The sequence below is a fragment of the Muntiacus reevesi genome, chromosome 5 (genome assembly GCF_963930625.1).
Source record: "Muntiacus reevesi chromosome 5, mMunRee1.1, whole genome shotgun sequence".
NCBI classification, from domain to species: domain Eukaryota; kingdom Metazoa; phylum Chordata; class Mammalia; order Artiodactyla; family Cervidae; genus Muntiacus; species Muntiacus reevesi.
Window position 1 is genome coordinate 872655 of NC_089253.1, and position 24737 is coordinate 897391.

General features: G+C 43.2%; 1 pseudogene; it reads left to right on the forward strand.

Moving 5' to 3' along the window:
* Positions 1-17115, forward strand: part of LOC136168716 (olfactory receptor 4C6-like) — a 182914-nt pseudogene extending 165799 nt beyond the window's left edge.
* Positions 17116-24737: the final 7622 nt, after the last annotated feature.

Sequence of the window (24737 nt, forward strand, 5' to 3'; positions counted from 1 at the left end):
CTCTGGGAATCTCTGAAGTTCCCTAAAAGAAGTAAGCTCCTTGTCGTGTATTATGGGTAACGCGGGATCGCTCTGGAGACAATGCAGGGGAATCGGGCCTCATCTCAAGTTGATTTGGAGTACACGGAGCCCTTTCATGTTGCTGCAGAGACCTCAGGGTCCCTCTAGACTTGTGACAGTGTTCTTGGGGTCTCTCTGGAGTTCCATCTAAGAAGTCAAGCCTCCTTTCGTGTTTGATGAGGAACACAGACTTACTCTGCAGGCATTGCAGGGGAATCGGGCCTCATCTCGCGGAGAGGGGAAAGTCTCATTGTTTTTCTGGAGTTGTGGCGGGAACCTGGGTTATGTTCTCAAGTTATTGCTGGAATGGCCCTTCAAAACTCGTGTTTGTTCAGCGACGTCAGGACTCCTGTCTAGTTGCGAGGGACACCTTGGGATTCTCCTCGAGGCTTGGCAGGACAGTAGGGCCGCCTCTCGATGTGAGGCGGGAGACCAAGTTTCTGTTTGCAGTTGCCAAAGCGATACTGTGACTCCTCTCAGTTTTCAAGAGTAGTCAGACTTCGTTTCCTTTTGAAGCATTGAAATCCGCGTGCCTCTCGTGTTGTCAAGGCGATGTGAGGCCTCCTGTCGAGATGAGGCGGGTAACTAGGTCTTTCTCTAGGGTCTTCACTGGGTATTCAGACATCCTTAATCTTGTGAGGTGACAGACGATCCTGCATTCAAGTTAGTGCAGGGAAATCCGACCTGATTTCGAGGCAGGGCATCTCGGTGTCCATTCCACTTGAGGCAGCAAACTCAGGGTCCCTCTCACATACCTTTAGCTGAGAGAAGCCTCCTCTTTGTGTATTGTTTAAAGATGGAATTCCTCTTGAGTCAAAGCCAGGGAATCAGCTCTATTCTCGAAATGATTTGAGGTACACAGAGCTGTTTTCTAGTTGCTGTGCTGAACGTGGTGTTCCTCTACACTTAGGACGGTGTTCTCGGGGAATCTCTGAAGTTGCCAAAAGAAGTCAAGCCACTTGTCTTGTTTGATGGGGAATGCCGGATGGCTGTGGAGCCAATGTAAGGGAATCTGGCCTCATCTCGAGATGATTTGGGGTACACTGAGCTCTTTTGTGTTGCTGAGATTACCTCAGGGTCCCTCTAGACTTGTATCAGTGTTCTTGGGGACTCTCTGGAGTTCCATCAAGGAAGTCAAGGCTCCTTTCATGTTTGATGAGGAACACGGAATTGCTCTGCATGCAATGCAGGGGAATCTGATCTCATCTCTCATCAAGCAGGAAGTCTTATTGTTTTTCTCAAGTTGCTGAGGGAACCTGGGTTATATTTTCAAGTGATGACTGGGATGGCCCCTCAAAACTCCTGTTTGTTCAGCCACATCAGGATGCCTGTCTAGTTGTGAGGGTCACCTCGGGATTCCCCTCGAGGCTTGGCTGGGCTATAGGGATGCCTCTCGAGGTGAGTAGAGAGACCCACTGTCACTTTCAAGTTGCTACAGTGATACTGGGATTCCTATCAATTTTCAAGAGGATTCAGTCATCATCTAATTTTGAAGCATTGAAATCCGTGTTCCTCTCGAGTTGTCAAAGGATTTTGAGGCCTCCTGTCGAGATGAGGTGGGGAACTAGGGCTTTCTCTAGGGTCTCCAGAGGGGATTCAGATATCCCTTCATCTTTAGAGATGAAAGACAAGCCTCCATTCATGTCACTGCAGGGAAATCTGGCCTTATTTCGAGTCACGTCATCTCGGTGACCATTCCACTTGACGCAGCAAACTCAGAGTCCCTCTCACATACCTATAGCTGACAGAATCCTCCTCTTTAGGTGTTGCTTAAAGCTGGCATTCCTCTTGAGTCAAAGCCAGGAAATCAGCTCTCATATAGAGATGATATGAGGAACACGGTGCTGTTTTCTAGTTGCAGTGCTGAACGAGGTGTTCCTCTATACTTAGGATGGTGTTCTCGGGGAATCTCTGGAGTTGCCTAAAGGAAGTCAAGTGACTTGTCGTGTTTGATGGGGAAGGCTGGATGGCTCTGGAGCAAATGTAGGGGAATATGGTCTCATCTCGAGTTGATTTGGGGTACACCGAGCTCTTCCGTGTTTCTGCGGTGACCTCAGGGTCCCTCTAGTCTTGTATCAGTTTTCTTGGGGACTGTCTGACATCACAGAACAAACAGGAGTTTTGAGGGGCCATCCCCATTGTCACTCAAGAATATAACCCAGGTTCCCTTCTCAAGTCGAGAAAAACCACGAGACTTACCGTTCGATGAGAGATGAGATCAGATTCCCCTGCATTGAGTGCAGAGCAATTCCGTGTTCCCCATAAAACATGAAAGGAGTCTTGACTTCGTTGATGGAGCTCCAGAGAGTCCCCCAAAACACTGATACAAGTCTAGAGGGACCCTGAGGTCACCACAGCATCCTGAAAGAGCTCGGTGTACCCCATATCAACTCTAGATGAGGCCTGATTCCCCTACATTGGCTCCAGAGCCATCTGGCGTTCCATATCATACATGCCAAGTGGCTTGACTTCCTTTATTCAACTCCAGAGATTCCCCGAGAACACCGTCCTAAGTGTAGAGGAAACCACGTTCAGCACAGCAAGTAGAAAGCAACTCCGTGCACCTCAAATCATCTCGATTTCAGAGCTGATTCCCTGGCTTTGACTCAAGTGGGATGCCAGCTTTAAACAACACCTAAAGAGGAGGTTTCGCTCAGCTATAGGTACGTGAGAGGGAGCCTGAGTTTGCTGCCTCAAGTGGAATGGACACCGAGATGCCCTGACTCGAAATAAGGCCGGATATCTCTGCAGTGAGTTGAATGCAGGCTCGTCTTTCATCTCACAAGATGAAGGGATGTCTGAATCCCCTGTGGAGACCCTAGAGAAAGCCCTAGTTCCCCCGCCTCATCTCCACAGGAGGCCTCACATCCCTTTGACAACACGAGAGGCACGCGGAGTTCAATGCTTCAAAAGGAGACGAAGCCTGACACCTCTTGAATACTGACAGGAGTCACAGTATCGCTCTGGCAACTGCAAAGGGAAACTTGGTCTCGCACCTCACCTCGAGAGGCATCCGTATTGTGCTGCAACGTCTCGAGGAGAATCCCACTGTGTCCCTCCCAACAAGACAGGAGTCCTGACGTCGCTGAAATTCACCCCATACCCTGTACCTGGGGTCACTCGTCCAGTTTCCAAGATGACTCCACCTGAAATATCCTGTGTCTGGAATCACATGTGCACATCTCCAGGATGACCCCACTTCCCAGACCCAGTACCTGTGGTCATGAAGAACACTGGAGTGGGTTGCCATTTCCTTCTCCAAATCATGAGAGGGAAAAGTGAAAGTGAAGTCACTCAGTCGTGTCTGACTCTTAGCGACCCCATAGACTGCAGCCTACCAGCCTCCTCCATCCATGGGATTTTCCAGGCAAGAGTACTGGAGTGGGTTGCCCACTCCAGTACCTAGTGTCATATATCCGCCCAGACCCTGTACGTAGTGTCATAGATTCACAGTTTCCCGGGTTACCCCACTTCCCATATCATGCACCTGGGATCACACGCTCACAGTCTGCAAGGTGACCCTGATCCCATTCCTGTACCTTGTGTCACAAGTCCACAGCCACCAGGATGGCCCCACCCTCAAGATCCCATACCTGGGGTCACATTCCTGTCTCCAGTGTGATCCCACCTCCCAGAAACTTTACCTGGGGATAAATGTCCACAGTTTTCAGGATGGTCCCAACTCCCTGAAACGGTACCTGGAGTCACTCTTCCATAGACATTGAGCCTGTTCCATGCCCCTGGTCCTCAGGGTTACACCCTCCAAGACCCTGTAATGTGGTTTACATGTCCACAGTCTCCTGTGTGTCATCACTTCCCAGAACCTTCACCTGCAGGCACACAAACAGACATTCCAGGTTGACTCCTCATAGACCCTGCACTTGGAGCCACATATCCACAGTCTCACAGGTGACTCATCCAAATCACTGTACCAGGGCTCACATAACCACAGTCTTCCAGGTGCTGGACTATTGACCCCAGGACCCAGCGTCACATGTCCACAGATTCTAGCATGACCCCACATTCCAGACACTGTACCTTGGGACACATACCCACAGTCTCTAGGGTGAACACCCTCCTAGACACTGTACATGGTGTCACATGGGCACATTCACCAACTCTCAAACCCTGTACCTAGGGTCACAGGTAGATAGTCTCAGGCTGACCACACTCGCCAGAACTTGCACCTGGGTTCATATGTCCACAGCGCCTAGGGTGACACCACCTGTCAAACAATTGTACTGGGTTCAAACACCCACTGGTTCTAGGGTGACACCAATTCCAAGCCCATGAATCTAGGGTCACACATCCAAGGTCTCCTGGGTGGCAACGCCTCCCAGATCATGCACCAGGTCTCACACCTCGACAGTCTCCAGGGTGACCACACCTCACAGAATATTGTAATTCTGGTCACATTGCCCCAGTCTCCAGGGTGACCCCGTATCTCTAACCCTGTACCTGGGGTTACATGTACATGGTGGCCAGGAAGACACGCCTCCCCAGACTCTGTACACGGGATCACATTGGCACAGTCACCAGGGTGACCCCAACTTCCCCACCCTGTACCTGGGGTCACATGTCCAGAGTCTCCTGGATTTACCCACATTCAAGGGCTAGTTACTGGGATCACATGTCCACAGTCTCGGGGCTTTCCCCACCCACAAGTGCCTGTACCCGGGGTCACACATCAACTGACTCCAGGGTGACTCCCTCCCAGACTGTTCACCTGGCATCCCATGTCCCCAGACTTTTGTGTGATGTCATTTCCCAGACTCTGCACATGTGCTAACAGATTCACAGGCTCCGTGGTGACCCCCTTCCTGGTCTCTGTAACTTGGGTCACATGTCCTCAGTATCCGGTGTGACCCCACCTCTCATACCCTATACCTTTGGTGACTTGGCCACAGATTCCAGGGTAACCCTCCCCTGCCAGACCCTGTGATTATTTACACACATCCACAATCTCCAGGATGTTTGCCCTCCCATACCCTGCACCTGGAGTCACATGTCAATAGTTTCCAACGTGAACCCCACTTCACCCACTGCACGTGGGCTCACACATCCACATCGTGCAGGGTGACACCCCTTCCAGACCATTTCCCTACCATTAAATGCCTGCAGTCCCCAGAGTGACCCCGTACCTCCCAGACACTGTACCTGAGGTCACATATACAGAGTTTCCTGGGTCACCCCATCCCAGACCCTGTACCTGGGTTCAGATACCCTAGTGTCTTGGGAGACCCAGTTCAGACCTTGCATCTAGGGTCAAATGTCCAGTATCCAGGATGACTTGCCTCCCCAATCAGTGCATCTGGGGTCATATGTCCACAATCTTCAAAGTGACCCCATCCCCTAACCCTGCACCTTACTCACACATCCACAGTCTCCAGAGTGATCACATACCAGTACCTAAAACTAAGGTCACATGTCCACTCTCTCACGGGTGACCTCTTCCCTGAACTTATTCCAAATTTGACACAATCACCACTGCCACAGTGACCACCAGCAGATCCTGAACCTGTGGTCACAGTTAAACAGTCTGCGTGATGAGACCCATTTTGTGCCCTGAATCTTGTGAACCTGCATCTGGGATCACAAGTCCACATTCTCCATGGTGTCATCCCCCAGACTCTGTACCTAGTGTCATATATACAGTCTCCTGAGCTTCCCCACTTCCCATACCATACACCTGGGATCACACATCCACAGTACCCAGGGTGACCCCCCTCCTAAACCTGTACCTGGTGTCACAAGTCGACAGACTCCAGGATGACCCCACCATTAAGATCCTGTACCTAGGGTAACAAGTCCACTGTTTGCAGGGTGAGCCCCCCTCCCAGACTCTGCACTTGGGGTCACTTGCCGAGAGTCTCCAGGGTGACCCAACATCCCAGAAACTGTACCTAGGGTGAAACATCCACAGTCACTCAGGTTGGCCCCAACTCCCAGAACCTGTACCTGGAGTCCCACTTCCATAGTCTCAGGGTTACCATACGCCCAGACATTTAACATGGTGTCCCATGATCTTGGATGCCAGGATTACCCCCTCCAAGTCCCTGTAATGGGTTCACATGTTCACAGTCTCCAGAGTGTCATCACTTCCCAGACCCTGCACCTGGAGTCACACAAACACAGGTTCCAAGGTGACTCCCTCGCATGTCCTGCATCTGGAGTCACATATTCACAATCTCACCTTGGGGGATCCCATTCAGACCCTGGATCTAGGGTCACGTATCCAGTCTCCAAGATGATTTGCCTCCCAAATGGTGCATCTGGGGTCACATGATCACAATCTTCAAAGTGAATGCATCCCCTAACCCTGCACCTAAGTCACATGGCAAATATTTTCCAGAGTGACCTCAATCCAGACCCTGAAACGAGGGTCACATGTACACAGTCTTGGAGGGTGACCCCCTCCGTGAACTTGTACTAGGTTTCATATGTCCACCGTCGCCACAGTGACTATCACCAGATCCTGTACCTGTGGTCATAGATCCACAGTCTGCAGGGTGAAACCCTTTTCCTACCCTGAACTTTGGGTCACACAACCACAGTCTCCAGGGTGACCCCACCCAAACCTGCACCTGGGGTCACATGTCCACACTTTCCAAGGTGACATACCTGAGACCCTGTACCTACTGCAATATATCCACAATCTCCTGGATTACTGCACTTCCCACACCATACACCTGTGATCACATGTCCACAGTCTCGAAGGTGGCCGCCTGTATAACCTGTACCTGGTGTCACAAGTCCACAGCCTCCAGGTGACCCCCACCCTCAAGATCCTGTACCTGGGGTCACAAGTCCACTTTTTCCATGGTGAGTCTACCTTCCAGACCCTGCATTTGGGGTCACATGGCCAGAGTCTCCAGGGTGACCCCACCTCCCAGAAACCATACCTCTGGTGAAATGTCCACCATTTTCAGGATGGCACCAACTCCCAGAACCTGTACCTGGGGTCACATTTCCATACTCTCAGGGTATCCCCACCTCCCAGACATATAACCTTGCATCCCATGACCCTGGCCACAAGGGTTAACCCCTCCAAGACCCTTTAATAGGGGTCACATGTCCACAGCCTCCTGTTTGTCAAAACTTTGTAGACCTCACCTGGAGTCACACAAACACAGGTTCCATGGTGACTCCCTCGCAGACCCTGTACCTGGAATCACATATTCACAGGCTCCAGGGTGACCCCCTCGGAAATCCTGTACCTGAGATCACATATCTACAGTCTTCAGGGTGAGTCCCATCCCCACACACTCTCTGAGCGGAATCATCCAGTCTCCCATGAGACCCCAATGTCAAGAACTTATCCCTTGTGCTAGAAGTCTACATTCTCCAGGGTGACATTATCTCCCACACCCTGCACCTTGGGTAACATATCCACAGTCTCCAAGATGACCTTACCTCCCAGACCCTTTACCTGGGGTCACATGCTCAAATTATGCAGGATTCCCACCATTCCAACACCCTGCACCTGGGTCAAAAGCCCACAGTCTCAAGGGTGACCCCCTATCTGACCATGTTCCTGAGGTAGATGGCCAGAATCTCCAGGATGATCTTGAAAGGTATTGCTGAGCCACGCAAAGACACTGGAATTCTTGGCCTCCAGAGGAGAAGAATTCAATTCGGGGCCAGAGACGAGGCTTGATTGCTTAGAGCTTTTGTGTAGTAAAGTTGTATTAATGTATAAAGGAGATAGAGAAAGCTTCTGGCATAGACATCAGAAGGGGGCAGAAAGAGCAACCCCTTGCAAGTGTTAGCAATGGAATTATATGGCTCAGATGGTAAAGCATCTGTCTGCAATGCTGGAGACCCAGGTTAGATCCCTGGGTCAGGAAGATCTCCTGGAGAAGGAAATGGCCACCCACTCCAGTACATTTGCCTGGAAAATCCCATGGACAGGGGAGCCTGGTAGTCTTCAGTCCATGGGGCCACAAAGACTTGGACACGACTGAGCAAGTTTACTTTACTTTTAATTAGTTATTCCGATCAGTTCAGTTCCGTTCAGTCACTCACTCATGTCTAACTCTTTGGGACCCGATGAAATACAGCACGCCAAGCCACCCTGTCAACCACTGGAGTTTATTCGAACACATGTACATCGAGTTGGTGATGCCATTCAGCTATCTCATCCTTTGTCATCCCCTTTTCCTCCTGTCCCCAATCCCTCACAGCATCACGGTCTTTTCCAATGATTCAACTCTTCACAACAGGTGGCCAAATTATTGGAGTTTCAGCTTCAGCATCAGTCGTTCCAATGAACACCCAGGACTGATCTCTTTTAGGATGTACTGGTTGGATGTCCTTGCAGTCCTAGGGACTCTCAAGAGTCTTCTCCAACACCACAGTTCAAAAGCATAAACTCTTCAGTGCTCAACTTTCTTCACAGTCCAATTCTCACATCCATACATGACCACTGGAAAAACCATAGCCTTGACCAGATGGACCACTGTTGGCAAAGTAGTGTCTCTGCTTTTTAGTATGCTATCTAGGTTGGTCATAACTTTCCTTCCAAGGAGTAAGTGTCTTTTCATTTCATGCCTGCAATCACCATCTGCAATGATTTTGGAGCCCAAAAAGATAAAATCTGACCCTGTCTTCCACTGTTTCCCCATCGATTTCCCATGGAGTGATGAAACCTGATGCCATGATCTTAGTTTTCTTAATGTTCAGCTGTAAGCCAAATTTTTCACTCTCCTCTTTCACTTTCATCAAGAGGCTTTTTAGTTATTCTTCACCTTCTGCCATAAGGGTGGTGTCATCTGCATGTCTGAGTTTATTGATATTTCTTCTGGCAATCTTAATTCCAGCTTGTGCTTCTTCCAGCCCAGCATTTCTCATGATGTACACGGCATATAAGTTAAATAAGCAGGGTGACAATGTACAACCTTGACGTACTACTTTTCCTATTTGGAACCAGTTTGTTGTTCCATGTCCAGTTCTAACTGTTGCTTCCTGACTTGCATACAGGTTTCTCAAGACGCAGGTCAGGTGGTCTGGTATTCACATCTCCTTCAGAATTTTCCACAGCCAATTGTGATCCACACAGTCGAAGGCTTTGTTGTAGTCAATAAAGCAGAAATAGATGCCTTTTTTTTTTTTTTTTCTGGAACTCTCTTGCTTTTTCGATGACCCAGCAGATATTGGCAATTTGATCTCTGGTTCCTCTGCCGTTTCTAAAGCCAGTTTGAACATCTGGAAGTTCACGGTTCACGTATTGCTGAAGCCTGGCTTGGAGAATTTTGAGCATTATTTTACTAGTGTGTGAGATGAGCATAATTGTGTGGTATTTTGAGCACTCCTTGGGATTAACTTTCTTTCTAATTGGAATGAAAACCGACCATTTCCAGCCCTGTGGTCACTGCTGAGGTTTCCATATTTGCTGGCATTATGAGTGCAGCACTTTCACAGCATCATCTTTCAGTATTTGAAATACTTCAACTGGAATTCCATCACCTCCACTAGCTTTGTTCATAGCGATGCTTTCTAATTCCAACTTGACTTCACACTCCAGGATGTCTGACTCTAGGTGAGTGATCACACTATTGTGATTATCTGGGTCATGAAGATCTTTTTGTACAGTTCTTCTGTGTATTCTTACCACCTCTTCTTAATATCTTCTGCTTCTGTTAGGTCCATAGCATTTCTCTCCTTTATCAAACCCATTTTGGCATGAAATGTTCCCTTGGTATCTCTAATTTTCTTGAAGCGATTTCTAGTCTTTCCCATTCTGTCCTTTTCCTCTATTTCTTTGCATTGATCTCTGAGGATGGCTTTTTTTATCTCTCCTTGCTATTCTTTGGAACTCTGCATTCAAATGGGAATATCTTTCCTTTTCTCCTTTGCTTTTCACGTCTCTTCTTTTCACAGCTATTTGTAAGGCCTTCTCAGACAACCATTTTGACTTTTTGCGTTTCTATTCCATGGGGATAGTCTTGATCCCTGTCTCCTGTACAAAGTCACAAACCTCCATCCATAGTTCATCAGGCACTCTGTCTATCGGATTGAGCCCCTTAAATCTATTTCTCACTTCCACTGTATATACATAAGGGATTTGATTTAGGTCATACTTGAATGGTGTAGTGGTTTTCCCCACTTTCTTCAATTTAAGTCAGAATTTGGCAATAAGGAATTCATGATCTGAGCCACAGTCCATTCCCAGTCTTGTTTTTGCTGACTGTATAGAGCTTTTCCATCTTTGGTTGCAAAGAATATAATCAATTTGATTTTAGTGTTGACCATCTGGTGATATCCATGTGTAGACTCTTCTCTTGTGTTGTTGGAAGAGGGCATTTGCTATGACCAGTGTGTTCTCTTGGCAAAATTCTATTAGCCTTTGTCCTGCTTCATTCTGTACTCCAAGGCCAAATTTCCCTTTGAGTTATACAGGTGTTTCTTGACTTCCTACATTTGCATCCCAGTCCCCTATAATGAAAAGGACGTCTTTTTTGGATGTTAGTTCTAAAAGGTCTTGTAGATCTGCATAGAACCGTTCAACTTCAGCTTCTTCAGTGTTACTGGTTGGGGTATATGCTTGGATTACCGTGATATTGAATGGTTTGCTTTGGAAACGAACAGAGATCATTCTGTCATTTTTGAGATTGCATCCAAGTACTGCATTTCAGACTCTTTTCTTGACCATGATGGCTATCCATTTCTTCTAAGGGATTCCTGCCTGCAGTAGTAGATATAATGGTCATCTGAGTTAAATTCACCCATTCTAGTCCATTTTAGTTCACTGATTCCTAGAATGTTAACATTCACTCTTGCCATCTCCTGTTTGACCACTTCCAATTTGCCTTGATTCATGGACCTAACATTCCAGATTCCTATGCAATATTGCTCTTTACAGCATCGGACCTTGCTTCTATCACCAGTCACATCCACAACTGGGTATTGTTTTTGCTTTGACTCTATCCCTTCATTCTTTCTGGAGTTATTTCTCCACTGAACTCCAGTAGCATATTGGGCACCTACTGACCTGGGGAGTTCCTCTTTCAGTATCCTATCATTTTGCCTTTTCATACTGTTCATGGGGTTCTCGAGGCAAGAATACTGAAGTGGTTTGCCATTCCCTTCTCCAGTGGACCACATCCTGTCAGACCTCTCCACTGTGACCCTGTCGTCTTGGGTGGCTCCACACGGCATGGCTTAGTTTCATTGAGTTAGACAAGACTGTGGTCCGTGAGATCAGATTGGCTAGTTTCCTGTGATTATGGTGTCAGTGTGTCTGCCCTTTGATGCTCTCTTGCAACACGTCCAAGGTAATTAGTTATTACAGTGAATCAAAAGAATGTCTGGAGGTTGTAACGACCTTGCTAGACCTACTCCCATAATTCACACCTTAGGATAACAGGATTCGCCCAAAGGTTTTTCTCCAGAGACTGTCCTCAAGCAGGATACATTATTGCTATAATCCTAAGGAATGCAAAGGGACAAAAAAAGTTTGTCCTTTCTTCCTCCTTGAGAATTCCAGACCCCTCTCTCCTTGGGGACCCCTGGATTTCTTATCAATCTGCTGAGGAATTGACTTTCTCATTTCCCCCTTTGGTTTAAGGAGCATTATATTGCCAAGGGAAAAGGGCATTGTTTTCATTTCATAAATACTTCCTGCTGTCTAGGGGCGTGTTCCCTAAATTGTTAAGGCAACATATTCTCCTAACCCTAATAATGAGGGTCTCTGATCCAGGGGCCCCAAGTAATAGTTGGAGGAGGCTGTGGCACTCATAGGAGCTTGGACAACCATTTGTAACTTAAAAGATTTTAGACGGTTAGAAAACCCCATTATACAGTTACAGATGTAAGCAAAATAGTCATTAAACCAAGTTAAAATCAAAATGAAAAGTCACATTATGCCCATAGTTACATCAGTCCATCTTAGTGTTCTTTAGATGTCATCAGTTTAAGAAGAGGCATCACATGTGATTGTTGTTGAAGGTATTTGCAGACTTGTAGAAAGTCCTTTCCTTGAAGTGGAGATGTCCACCATGGAAAGCCTTCCACTGATGGAGAGGGGAGCTCTCCACAGACCCAGAAGTTAGACTGATTGTGAAATGCTGTGTAGGAGTGAGCCCAAGCATTGTCTTGAGGTTCAAACGGCAGACTCAGGATTTTTGGAGTCAGCATAAGTAGACTTACATAGATTATCACGCCCATCTGAAAAGGACAAACCCAGAGCATAGAAAGTAAAGACACAAAATGAAGTCACTTAGTTCTGGTCAGGGTGCCACTTCTTAACGTGAGTGTGATGTACCCACAAATCAATTCCTGGCACTTTGACAGCTGTGGGAGAAGAAAGAATAACCTGGTAAGGGCCTTCCCAGAGGGGCTCAGGGATGGGCCCCCAGACCCCAATGTTTTTATGAGGACCTCGGTTCCTGGCTCAAATAGAGGCTTTCTTGACTCAAACTGGGTCAGGAGTCATCTCCCAGAGTTCTGTTAATGCCTGTTGAAAAGCTGAGAGCTGAGTTACATAATTAGTTAAGTCCAAGGCTTCAGGGTCTATAACAATATCTATGCATAAGAAAGGCTTTCCACAAATACATTCAAAAGGGGACAGTCCCTCCTCATTAAAGCTATGAGTAGGACTTTAAACCAATTGTCCTGTGCCTCGAGTTAATTTACGCAGATGTCTTTTGATAATGTCATTAGCTTTTTCAACCTTCCCTGAGGATTGGGGTTTACAGGAAAAGTGTAAGTGATATTTTATTCCTAAATCTTTAGACACACCGTGAGTTACCACAGCTTCAAAGGCAGAACCATTGTCACTCTGAAAGTCCCAGGGCAATCCAAACCTGGGAATAATTTCATGGATTAAAATCTTTATAACCTCCTTAGCTTTATAACCTCTCAACGCAAGATGAGGCCTGATTCCCCTGCATTGCGTGCAGAGCAATTCCGTGTTCCACATCAAACATGAAAGGAGCTTTGACTTCCTTGATGGAACTCCAGAGAGTTCCCAAGAACACTGTCACAAGTCTAGAGAGACCCTGAGGTCACCGCAACAACACGAAAGAACTCCATGTACCCCGAATCAACTCGAGATGAGGCCTGATTCCCCTGCTTTGGCTCCAGAGCCATCCCGCATTCCCCATCAAACACGACAAGTGGCTTGACTTCCTTTAGGCAACTCCAGAGATTCCCCGAGAACACCGTCCCAAGTCTAGAGGAACACCAAGTTTAGCAGAGCAAGTCGAGAAGAGCTCTGTGTTCCCCAAATCATCTCGAGATGAGAGCTGATTCCCTGCCTTCGACTAAAGAGGAATGCCAACTTTCCATAAGCACTTCAAGGGGAGGCTTCTCTCAGCTATATGTATGTGAGAGTGACCCTGAGTTTGCTGGCTTAAGTGGAATGGACACCGAGTTCCCCTCACTCGAGGTAAGGCCTGATTTCCCTGCAGTGACTCAAATGGAAGCCTGTGTTTCCTCTCCCAACATGAAGGTATGTCTGAATCCCCTCTTGAGGCCCTAGAAAAAGTCCTAGTTCCCCGCCTCATCACCACAGGAAGCTTCACACCCCTCTGACATCTCAAGAGGAATGCAGATTTGCATGCTTCAACAGGAGACATTGCCTGAATCCTCTTGAAAATAGATAGGAAGTCCAATATCCCAGTGGCAACTGGAAAGGGACCCTGGTTCTCCCTCCTGTACTCGAGAGGCATCCCTACTGCCCTGCCACGACTCAAGGAGAATCCGAGGTGTCCTGGTAACTAGACAGTTATCCTGAAGTCGCTGAGAAAACACGAGTGTTTAAAGAACATCCCCATCGTAACTCGAGAGGAAACCCCAGGTTCACACCGCAACTCGAGAAAAACCATGAGAAGTCCCCCTCACCATGAAATGAGACCCAAATACCCTGCATTGGTTCCAGAGCCATCCCGCTTCCCCATCAAACACGACAGGAGGCTTGACTTCCTTTAAGCAACTCCAGAGATTCCCCAAGCACACCCTCACAAGTCTAGATGAACACCGAGGTAAGCATAGCAACTCGAGAAGCGTTCTGTGTACCCCAAATCATCTCGAGATGACGGCCAAATCTCGTTCTTCAGTTGGAGAGGAATCATGATGTTCCACTCACACCGGAAGCCCTGCCTTGTCTCACCTGTTGAAACTTGAGAAGAACCCCGAGGTCCCTGTTGTGGAATTCTGATTTTCAAGAATATATCCTTTCTACTTCATTTTTGTTATTCAAGTTTTTTGAAGTTCTTAGACTAGAGATGAGAGTGATTGAAGCTAATCTACATTGTGTATTTGCAAAGAGTGTCCTGAAAGTTGTATAATTTTGTTTAGTAAGAGGGGTAATCCTAAGAGTGGGTCTTAGGTGTTTACAGGAGTCTCAGAGACTGTGTAGTTTGCATCCCCATTTAAAACAATCACTTCTAACAGAGGTCCACCAAGACAGCCTCTGCTTAAGTATCCCTGACAAAGAGACTTTGGCTAATGAAGCACTTATCTTACCATCTCATCATCCAACTGTGGAAACAATTGCATTTAGTCAACAGAGGCCACTATTCACTTATTTAGTGGTATAAGGCAAAGACTAAGAATTTGTGTTTTAAAATGAGATGACAAGGATTTGTAATTTCTGCTCTTTTTAACTGGGATGCTCAATGTGTCTAAACCTCTGTTTCCTCATCCTCAAGATGAGATCTGTGACAGTACCCTGTCCCAAGTGATATGAAAATAAATGTAATAATGCAAATAGCAGACAAAACACCTTGCTGTAACATAGTGTGTGCAAAATAGATTAGTTGCTTTGTTAATATTTTTATTATTCTTTAGAATCTCTGGCTTTATCTGGGTGCACCCCTTCACAGGAAAAAAATGGAGGAAGGATTTATGTTGACTTAGGCTTGTCTGCTAGGATAAGGCTGGCCAAGTTGAAGCTGGGTCTTCCTGAAGCAAAGAAAGAGATTAAGCTTTTGCTTTCTTTAATCAGCATTTTTGGAAAATAATTAGAATCTTGGGAGGTTAGTTAAAGGTTATAAATCATGGTTCCAGGATTATATTTATAATAACAACTTGCTCTTCATTGTAGTCTCATCATTGAATTAATCATTGAATTTTATTGTAGAATTATTGAATCAGATAAGCACAGGAAGCACAAATTTGCCTCTCTGTATTGTCATAATATAGAAATTATTGAATTTTCATTGTATCTTTCATATTGAGCACTCAACATTATAGTAAAAGTTGCAATATAGGTTGTTGTTGTTGGTATTGATTTTGATGCAGGAAAACCTGGACTTGAACTTGGCGTCAATGTTTATTATCTGTGGGAACTTGCTGTCATTTTCTCACTCATTTTTGCCTCAGTATCTTATCTCTAAAATAAAGAAAATGCTTCATGGGATAGTCTAGTGCCTGATACACAAGAGAGATTTATTGAATAGTCACAGTATGCAATAATAATCCAATTTGATAAGAAGAAATGCAGATGAAAAGAGTATAGTTCTTAATAAGTGGGATATGACTTGGGATATGACCTACCTGCTTTGCAGTCTCTTCAACTAGAACATTCTAGTAATAAGTAAGAATATGAATCAAATGAGCTGAAATAAAATGCTCTGAGGTTACTAGGTATGTCCAGTGATACATTAAGGTCAGCTTCCTAGCTTGAGGTTCCTAAAAGGCAGCAGCTAAGAGGACTTATGTGTAGGTAGTTCATTTTGGAAAAGAAAATGAAGGCAGTTAATGGAGTGAAACAGAGAGTGAAACAGAGGAGGAGCAAATCTGAATCTTAGTTTGTGCTAGGCTGGTTACCATTTATCCACTGGTGATCTAGGATTTCCTAAAGGTATGTTAATTCTACATATTGCCGCATGGTTGATGTCCCAGGGTGATGAAGCAGGGTCTTCTAAGTGTCTCAAGCAGCAAGTGTCAGAAAAGCAAGAGATATACTGCTGAGAGCTGTTGTACGGGGAATGATCAAGGTGTTATCAGAATACAATTGTTTGCAGCAAGTTGCTGTAGTGATGGCTGAAGGAAAAGGCAAGTCAAGAGGATGTGAGAGAGAGTCCAAAAATTAAAAATCCTGAATTCCTAATAATTACTAATTTAGAATAATATTCTTTTGTAAATTTTCCAGCTCAGAGAGATAAGCTTACATCAGCCCATATTAAATAGGGAATCCCAATGTGACGGAATTCATTCCTTTGGGCATTGCAAAGAATCCAGAGCTATGGAAAATACTCTCTGCCGTTTTTCTAATCATGTATGTGTCCACGGTTTTGGGAAACCTCCTCATTGTGGTAACTGTGGTCACAAGTCAGTGTCTGAGATCACCCATGTATTTTTTCCTTACGTCTTTCTCCTTCGTGGATATCACCTACTCTTCCGTCATTGCCCCCAAGATGATTGTGGACTCCCTCTCTGAGAGCACTGCCATCTCCCTCAAAGCCTGCATGACCCAGCTCTTTATTGACCACTTCTTCGGGGAGTGGGCATCATCCTCCTTACTGCGATGGCCCATGACTGCTACGTGGCCATCTGTAAGCCCCTGCACTACATGACCATCATGAGGCCTCGTGCATGCTGCCTACCACTGGGAAAGACATGGGTGGGAGCATTTACCCATACAACAGTGAAACTTCTCTTCATGTATCAAATTCCCTTCTGTGATCCTAATTTAATTGATCATTTTATGTGTGATCTACTTCCGTTGCTGAAACTGGCCTCCATGGACACCCGCACCCTGGGCCTCTTAGTCATCCTCAACAGCAGGGTGATGTGTGTCACCAACTTCTTCCTCCCCGTCACCTCTTATGTGGTCCTCCTCTGCTCCCTGATGTCCTGCAGCTCTGAAGGGTGGCGTAAAGCCCTCTCCACCTGTGGCTCCCACCTCAGGGTGGTCTTCATGTTCTTTGTGCCTTGTATTTTCTCATACATGAGGCCTGTGGTCACCTCCCCGTAGGCAAGGCAATGGCTGTATCCTTCACCATCGTTGCACCCATGTTAAATCCCCTGATCTACACCTTGAGGAACACGGAGGTGAAAAACGCCATGAGGAAACTGTGGATAAAACTAGGGGCCTTGTGTGGTCATTAGCTCACATGCCAAGAGCCGCTCTTTCTTACAAGGACAGTGTGCTTTTACCTTCCCATTCATTCCGATCTACTGAGGATACAGTAGCTACTGGCGTCATTTAATCATGCAAATCAGGCTAAGATTCTATAATCCTGTTACTCCCCACCTCTCCAGTGCATGTGGTGCTCCATTCCTTTTCTAACAAGGCTCTGCCCATTTTCTCTTTCTCGCTCTACATTTTTCTCCTGCCTTTTGAATAATTCAAGCCTTTTCTAGTTTATGGCTTTTGCTTTTCTTACATTGCTCACTACTGAAATTCTCTTTCCCAGAGTTCTTCTTCTCTGGCTGGAAGAAGCACAAGCTGGAAAGAAGATTGCCGAAAGAAATGTCAATAACCTCAGATATGCAGATGACGCCACCCTTATGGAAGAAAGTGAAGAGGAACTAAAAAGCCTCTTGATGAAAGTGAAAGAGGAGAGTGAAAAAGTTGGCTTAAAGCTCAACATTCAGAAAACTAAGATCATGGCATCTGTCCCATCAGTTCATGGGAAATAGATGGGGAAACGGTGGAAACAGTGGCTGACTTTATTTTGGGGGGCTCCAAAATCACTGAAGATGGTGACTGCAGCCATGAAATTAAAAGACGCTTACTCCTTGGAAGGAAAGTTAAGACCACCCCAGACAACATATTAAAAGCAAAGACATGACTTTGTCAGCAAAGGTCCATTTAGTCAAGGCTACAGTTTTCTAGTAGTCATGTATGCATATGAGAGGTGGAGTATAAAGAAAGCTGAACACTGAAGAATTAATGCTTTTGAGGTGTGGTGTTGGAGAAGACTCTTGAGAGTCCCTTGGACTGCAGAGATCCAACCAGTCCATCCTAAAGGAAATCAATCCTGGGTGTTCATTTAAAGGACTGATGTTGAAGCTGAAACTCCAAAATTTTGACCACCTGATGGGAAGAACTGACTCATTTGAAAAGACCCTGATGCTGGAAAGATTGAGGGCAGGAGGAGAAGGGGATGATACAGGATGAGATGTTTGGATGGTATCACTGACTCAATGGACATGAGTTTGGGTGGACTCCAGGAGTTGGTGGTGGACAGGAAAGCCTGGCATTCTGCTGTTCATGGGTTGCAAAGAGTCAGACACGATTCAGTGACTGAATTGAACTGAAAATAATCAGTTGACAGAAGGAAATGTGATGCAAGGTGAGATGTGAAAATTAAACAGATTTCTTCTTACCAAGAAATCTGTTATTTTTTGACTTTTAAGTTCAGAAAGAATTATCAACATCAGAACAATTTTGATTAGAAAAATAATTAAAATTCAGATTCTTCATGTGACTATGGATAACTCAGCAATTTGGCATCAAACATCTTTGTGCATAGGCTTCCCAGATGGTGCTAAAGAACAGACCTGGTAAAGAACAGGCCTGCCAATGCAGAAGACATAAGAGATGCTAGTTCAATCCCTGGGAGTTGGGAAGATACCCTAGTGGAAGGCATGGCAACCTACTCCAATATTCTTGCCTGGAAAATCCCATGAATAGAGGAGGCTGCTGGGTGCCACAGGGTAGTAAAGAGTAGGACATGACTGAAGCAACATGGTACGCATGCACACATCTTTGCACAGTGTCCATTTGATTTTTGCTACGTCATAACAGAGCATAATGTTTACTGGTTGCCTACAATATCTTAAAATTGAACATCTGGATTCACCTAATTATTTTTCTTGTCTCATGTCAAAGAAGAAGAAAAAGTTGCTGACAGTTTGTAAATGTTGATCTCTGTGGGAACTTTCTGATGATAATTTTTACTATTTTAATTATGAGAATTAGAAGGTTCATAATGTGACCCCTAAAGTTAATAATATTTTTGGTAATTCTTCAACATCAGAGTAGGTCCAGAATTTACATTTTCTATTACAAAGGTAAGGCCATTTTGACCATTCATGCTGAAGTTATTATCTGCAATTATATTCCACAAATCTCTTCTCTCTTCTGTAGGTCTCCCTAATTTCTTCACATGAAGTAACTTTATTCATTAAACATATTACTTTTCAGCTCACTTCTCACCTTTTTTGTTCAGTTCTTTAATGCTCTTATTTTGAAACAAATCTTGGTCTTGCTGCTTTTTTAAAGAAACTCACTGTGGATAATTGATTGTAAATAATCTGTGTGTCAAAATAGAAAATTTCAATACTATTTATGATACAAAGACATTACAAAGTAGGAATAAGATATCATTTTGATTTGAAGGAGAGTATTGGACTAAAAAAAAAAACAACTACTGTAAACATCTAACTTATTTGGAGACATTAAATAAGCTTACTTCCTATTTCACTCTGAAAATGTAAGCTATCTGAAGGGAACTTGTTTAGACTCTTACAACTTATCTACCAATTTCCAGCACCCATTCAGGTATTTGCTATCTTCTTACCTACTCTTAAAAATGTATTCATTATCTATGTTCCTATGCAAAGCAATCAACCTCTTTATTGTACACTAGACCTGATTTCCTTCTTGTTTGTGTGAGGGCATTGGTCTAAAAATAGTTTCTATGTCTATTTTATCTACATTTCACTTTCTATTTGATAATTTTACAAGAGCAAGGAAGCAAATATGTTATATCCTCATCTTTCAAGTAAAATCTTCCATTGACTCCTTTTCCTTCATCAGTTACTCTTTCATTTCATTCTCTCCTCTTTCTTACAAAACAGAAGAGATTCTCTAACAGTTGTCTCCCATTTCTCTCCTTCTGTTCTGTTTAAACCCTTTCAGCCACACTTCAGTTAAATTTCTCTTTTCTGGGTCACCAGTGACCTCTATGTTATTCAACATAACTGTCATCACTCACTTCTCATCTTATAAAATCCACCAGCAGTGTTTCATCCCATTTTTCTTGGCAGACTTTCTTTGAGTGATGGTTCTTTGAGGTTGAGACCTGAAATCCAAATTCCTCCATGGTATTTCCACCTGAATGACTAATAGATTTCTTACACTGGTCCCAATGACAAAGCATATTTTCATGGAAATTGATATAACAATTCTAAAATTATATGCATATGTGCCTGTCTTTAAATAAATTTGGTGACAGAAGAAAAGAATAGGAAACTAGATTTACTAATTGTAAGAACATATCACAAAGCTTTAGTTTGTAAATTTTTTGCTGTGTTCCCATGAATAAAGAATCCTAAAGAACAGGGGAAATGGTTCAGACTTGAGTCCTATATATTTGTAGATTTAATATAAAGGCTATAATTTAACTAATTAGTGATCAGGATGGAATTTTAATCTGTCAGGAAGCATGGACTTCTGGATAAATTCTGAAAGAGCCATATTGTCATTTAACTCCCCTCCACATCATCGTCTCATTTCACGCAATCTTTGTGCTTTTTGCTCCTTGTGTCCCTCTCTCTTTTCTGATTTGTAGGTTTCTCTGAATTTACCCTGTTTCTATTACATACGTGTTACATTACCTGCCCCACCCCATCATCACAATATTATTTCTTATCCCACTCACTTCCTCTAGCTGAAGCAAATAATAAAGGATTAAGTAAATCAGGACTTGGAATAAAATAGAAGATGCTACATGTGTTTTGAAGTGGAAACCAGGGTTCCAGGATTAATTGCTGGAGTCCTGCTGTTGAGTCATAATTTTAAAATATCCCCTCTGTGAGAGTGGTCCATGTCCGATGGCTATTCCATGTCAGGAAAAAGCACCTAAAATTTCATTGAAAATATAATAACACTTGTCCCTTAATACCATGTGCAAATGAAGTCTAGGCAATTATTATTTACCTTTCTGATGAATCACTTCAATACTGCTTCTTTCTGGGGAGTGTGACTAAGCATTAAAAATAGGTAGAATACAAGAGTGTATAGAGGGGCACACTCATTGGTGTAAACTCTCTGCAGGGACCTCTTGAGCTAAGCCCTGATTTTCCCTCCAGCTTCAATTGCAATGCTACATTCCATCAGAGTAAACAAACTGTCAGTCTTTCTCTTTAAAAAAATGAAAAAAGAAAAATGTCTTGAAGGTCTGGAAATAGTACTTTTAATTTTAAAATTAATGCACATCAAGATCGAATACTGACAGAAGAAAAACAGATTTTGGATTAATGTATAGATTTTTGCATGAAAAACATCCACACATAAAAGTTGTTACTCTTTAGCAAGCATGATGTTGCTCTAGTCCCCACACAGTACATGCCTTTATGGACTGATGCTGTGCCTTATCCCAGAACTCATCTTTTGCATTTAGTAAATAAACAAGCATTCCACTGCAGTCTGCAAAGGGACTATATGTTCTGTCCTAATTTAGAGTTTTCTCTTTTTGAATATGAAGGGAATTGAAAGCACCTACAAATAGAAGCCCAGGAGAAGCAAAAACAAACAACAACAACCAAAAAAAAAAAAAAAAAAAAAAACCTAATTGATTGGGGTCATAAAATTTTTACAAACACTTGAGCAAGTCAAACCATAAATAACTGTGTCTTGGAAAATTGTAATGATGGGAAATTTGCATACCCTGAGGGAAACTGAAATTCAATCCTAAGGTTCATGACCTCTCAGGGAAACCTCTGTAAATTCCACTTATAGGTCAAGGAGGAAACTTTTGCTTCTTTATGTTTACATTGCGACCATGGTGAAGACAGTGTTTGAGAATCAGTAGGCAAAATTCTTTACCACATCTACCAGAATTGCAACATCTCTCTTTCTTAGATGTACAAGTAAGACTTAGAAATTTTATATTTCACATTTTGGCCAGCTGTTGAATGGGTTTTTTCCTTCATAAAGAGAAGGATATTATCATTACCAGAATTTTCAAGAGACTGACACATAGTGAGATTTATAATTCATATTTTTGCATATTCACAGGTGATTTTAAATTGTGATTTAGTATGTAAAATTAAGGGTATTGTGATGCAGGCTACCAAGTTTAAGGCAAGCTGTGGTCTGTCACTTAACTGTGTACATTTAGGACAATTCTATAAACCTTTTTGCCCTCAGAATGTTTATTTTTAATTCAGATTATATGTTAACAGGCCAAAGGATTTGGAAACAAATAAAATAATGCATGTGGAATTAATTAGATAGGACTTGAAATAATTTAGGTGTTGAATATATAGCAGCTGTTTGAATACAAACATTTTTGGAGGGTTATGTGTTCCTATTCAAGTCTAAGGAAATTAGAGCTATCCTCAGGTTTTTATCTTCAAGTTAAATTCAAATAACTATAAAATGCAACATCTGAGTATTTTTATTAGAGCTAGTTGATAGCATTTAATTTATTGTTTCTTGATATGTTATAATTTATCATTATTTTTCTTAATTTGTTATCATTTAATTATTATTTATTTATATGTTATATTTATCATTCATTTACCCCTCATCCTAGTTTTTCAGATTTTAAAAAGTGGACTACATATGTAGAAAGAAGGTGATTTATTTAGAGACTAGTGATATGTAATACAGCAGTTAATTTCCCACAAAAAGCACTAAAGAATGGCCCAGGAAAGGACATGAAGGATAATAGTGTCTTACTCAACTGACAGAGCAGAGTCTTCTGATTTTAAATTTGCTCATTTAATTTTCTCTATGTACACTTGATGTCATAAATAACATTAAATTTCTGCTGCAGAATTGTTCAAGAATATTTAAATGGCTGAGGTTTCTAACCGCCTTAGTGCTGGTGGTTGTGGCTTTTTCTCTCTCTTAACATGAACTAAATCACAAAGACAACAGAAGGAAAAAAGGCTCAGGCACCCATCAGGAAGGACACAGGTAGGAACTTTGAAAGGTTATTTTTCTAAATTCCCAAAATAATAAGAGTATAGAAGTTGAAACTTTCAGGGAAATCAGCAGAGCAATATTGAGGAGAGAGAAAAAGATCTGAAATCTGAAGAGAACACATTTTTCAGGCTGTAAAGGAAAAGAATATGCTTAAGTAAATGAAAAATTAAACTATTATTGTGGAGTAAATGGCAATGCTGGATAAAAATGCAGTTGGCTCCAAGAATTTAACTTGGAAGGTAATTAGAATGCGTTTTTAATCTATTAATTTAATATTAAAATATAATTAGAAATCACTGCATATAATGACATCCTTATTATTAATTTCTCATATAATTTTGAATATTATATTTATTTTATAATGCTATTATATAAATTATTATATAATAGTTACATCAGCTTTAAATTAGACACAGAAATTTCTATATTATTTTCAGAATGAACAATGCTAGAATAATGTTGCTGCCAAAATGAATGGGAAGAAAACAGTGAGTAATGGTAACAGCCAGCAGGCAAAATTTCCAGGGTCCCAGGTCCAAAAGATGGTTCAGAGCCCTCAGTTCATGGTGTGAAGGGCCCTCAGCAATCTTATGTGAATCTTCAGTGTCTGAAGAATATGGCTATCAGGGAAGGGAAGTCCGTGAGATATTTTCTCAGAAATATGAACAACACAAGCTGTTTCCAAGAAAAACGTTTGAAGGGAATGAAGGAGGAAACAGACAGAACAAGCTCCATCTTGAAAGCAGAACTTCATTTTGGGCCGGACTGTGGACTTTGAGCTATATGCCCAGTATCTATGGAAAGGACATACCAACTGGAAAACCAGGCCCCCTGGATGGAAGAACCCCAGGGCTCGTACCTAGACTCTCTGTTGCCTAAAAGAATACCCTAATTCTCTGTGTAACTGAATAGAATCATACATTCTATTATGCTTATGGGGGTATGACCACAGGCCTATTGATAATTGTCCACTGTTAACTACCTAGCCTTAAGGCATATGAATCACAGGTTAATTCTGATTGTATCTTTCTTTTCCTTTGTTCAGACTGATTTCAGGGAATTTGGGGAGGTGGGTTTGGGAACATACACTTAGGGTATATAAGGTTTTCAGAAAAACTGGTCAGGGTCCTTGGCTAAGAGGAGACTCTGCCTTGAGCCCTCCGGTGTAATAAACTGCCCTCCACTATCTGCATTGTCCACCTGAGTGAGTTTTTTCCCCGAACACGTGGCTATAACAGGAAAACTGATAGGGAGGGCTAGGTCTATGATTTACCTATCTGTGGATTCTTTACAGCAGGAAAATACTTACAGTGCAAGATTCTATGTTGTTAGCGTGTTGGTTCCACCAGTACAAATTAATTACGCTGGATAAGTAATAAAATTATCCTCAAACATCATCTTTTCCTGAACAAATATTTAGGTGATAAATAATATGATGTTGTGGATTTTAAAATTTATTTTTAGTGTTAATTTTTCTTGTTATTATTTCAAAATGCATTGTTATAGCCACGCTTTCTGGGAAACAAACTCACTCAGAAGGACAATGCAGATAGTGGAGTGCAGTTTATTACACCGGCGGGCCCAAGGCAGAGTCTCCTCTTAGCCAAGGGCCCCGATCAGCATTTGTGAAAATCTTTTATACCCCATGTGTACATGTCCAAACCCACCACCCCAATTCCTTGATGCTTACAAAGGAAGGGTAAATACAATCACAATAACCCCATCATTCATGTGTTATGTGTTCAAACAGTTAATAATCAATAAACCCACGGATACATTCCAACCAGTTAATAACCGATAAGCCTGTGCTTACATTCTGATAGGTAGTGTCCGGAGGCAGGGGTGT